At 45.0% G+C, this 2,323-nt stretch overlaps 1 long non-coding RNA gene across 1 annotated transcript; it reads left to right on the top strand.

Moving 5' to 3' along the window:
- Positions 1-965: 965 nt before the first annotated feature.
- On the top strand, positions 966-2,043 carry LOC111826508. Its single transcript, XR_002829850.1, has 2 exons — positions 966-1,715; positions 1,852-2,043. It is a non-coding gene; the product is annotated as an uncharacterized LOC111826508 (long non-coding RNA).
- Positions 2,044-2,323: the final 280 nt, after the last annotated feature.

Genomic DNA, 2,323 nt, shown 5'->3' with positions numbered 1-2,323 from the left:
CATTAGTCTCTGTGTGTATTTTTATGATGGCACCATACTGTTTTGATTGCTATATAGCTTTGTAATAAAGCTTGAAATCAGAAAGTGGGATGCCTCCGGCTTTGTTCTCCCTCAGGATTGCCGGGCTACTTAAGGTCTTTAGTAGTTCCATAGACATTTTAGGGTTGCTTTTTCTATTACTGAGAAAAATGCCATTGGAATTTTGATAAATGGTAAAATGATGTTTTTATGATATAATTAAAATCTGTAACAGGCTACCAAGAAGCAGTGGAGACTGTGATATTTAATCTTTAGAGAATAAACTCATGATCAGTGTTGGCTCTAAACCCCACCAAGATTAGACATTTTTGGCTCAACTTTATACTGCCTATCTCTAGGATTTAGTTGTTACTCGTATTTCCTCCAGAATTATAGTTGGTTATTTTTACCTCATCCTAGGTTCATGTTATTTACACACAATTCCACTGCAGTGAATTTAAGACCATCTGATATTTTCTGCTTCCCCACAGTATGGTATGAAACAATGAGACAACATTCAACTTCCTTAGGACTGTAGGGGGAAATGGGACTCGGCGCCAAAGGAGTGTCTCCCTTTCCTGCCTGCCAGTTTACATGACTCATGTGAATATATCTATGTATACAAAAGGCTAAGCGACCAGCTGACCGGCTAGTAGGTATGACGTGCATTGACCACCAGGGGGCAGATGCTCAATGCAGGAGCTGCCAAGCGACAGCAACTTTGCAGAGTGCCCTCTTGCACTCTGGGACCCCTTGGGGGATGTTGGGCTGCCAGTTTCAGCCTGATCCCTGCAGGCCAGGCCGAGGAACCCCACCTGCCGGAGGGACCAGGCTCACTCTGCAGACGCCCTTCAAGCCCCAGGGCTACCCCAGGTGCGGCCAGCTGGGGAGGGACCGCGGGAGGTTGGCTCCAGGGCATGTCTGTCCCGTCTCACCCAGTCCCGCCCCGTCACCACCTTCTAGTTTCCTTTCAATGTGCAGGAATCCATGCACTGGGCTTCTAGTTATCATATAACTTGGGAGGTTTCTTCACTCTTATTTCTGTTGATACGTCATTGTAGTTTGGCAACTGAGACAGCCAAAAGCTTCAGGTTCTCCAGGGATCATGGAGAGGAGTTGTTACCTTTGCTTGAAAAGAAATGGACTAACAGGCACGCCTTCCCTTCCTGGCCAGCTCTTGTTCCCGGATACCCACCTGCGACACGATGGCAAAGCAGAAGCCACTTACTAGCTATGTGTTTTGGGGAAAGTTACTTAACCTCTGCACCTCAGTTTCCTCATCTGTAGCCCAGGGGAGGGAACCCTGAGCCAAGAGCACCCAGCTGAGCCACACAGAAATGGTGAGATGTTGTTGTATTAAGCCACTAAGTTTTGGGGTACTTTGTTACATAACAACAGCTGTATCACTTCTTAGAAAGATGAAATAATAACATCCAGTTCCTCCTCAGTATTTTTAATGGTTTTCTAATTACTATGTAATCAAGCCTTTCCAGGTGTCAGACTTTTCGCCAGGTCAGCACCAATGGTCAGGGGGCTGCCTCTCCGTCCGTCAGTGTGGGTAGCCCTTGAGGACAATGTGCCATTTCTTCTGGGTCTTCCACTCACCCACCTGGTGTGGGATCCAGAAACCCGAGCTGTGGTGGAGTGACAGCTGCTCCTGGAGAGGCCGGCTCCAGATTTCCTCTCTGCTCTAATGAGTGAGTCCCTGCTTCTTCCTCCCCCTGGCTTCCCCCACTGAGTAGGTGGGAGTAACTTGATTAAAACCGTCATAATTTCTAGATTATTCCCTATCCGTTTGACTAATTTACATATACATACTGGCTGTCTCTGTAGTAACCACCTCTCCAGGGATCAGTGCCCTGTGTTCTCATCAAGCACTAAAACAGAAAGCAAACTTGAACAAATCCAGTCATTCCTGAATGTATCATCATTAGGACCTGTAAGTAAAATAACCATTTTGATTTCTTTTGAGCTCTGTTTTGTACTGTTTTTGTATTTTCATGATTTAAAAGAAACTTTTAACTTGATTCTCTCAAAAGTTTTATTTAGGAAGTGTACCTACATGTGATGCTATTTACAATTCTCCTCCTAAAAACTAAATTTTCCTGGCCATGGCACATCCGTCTCTTGTAATGTCTATTCTCTCTCATGGTTGAAGGCTCCCAATCTATTCCATAGACACATCTCAGGGCCCTTGATTGGAATGACCTGTGCCTTAAAAAACACCTAGGTAAGCATGCTTGTGCCCCAATCTGACAAAGTTGGAAATGGCAAAAAATGAAGTAGCCTTTTTCCTCCTTTAATG

The sequence above is a fragment of the Myotis lucifugus genome, unplaced genomic scaffold (genome assembly GCF_000147115.1).
Source record: "Myotis lucifugus unplaced genomic scaffold, Myoluc2.0 scaffold_1, whole genome shotgun sequence".
In the NCBI taxonomy this organism is placed as follows: Eukaryota; Metazoa; Chordata; class Mammalia; order Chiroptera; family Vespertilionidae; genus Myotis; species Myotis lucifugus.
The sequence above is the reverse complement of the archived record's forward strand: the minus strand, read 5'-3'. Positions and strand labels throughout refer to the sequence as shown.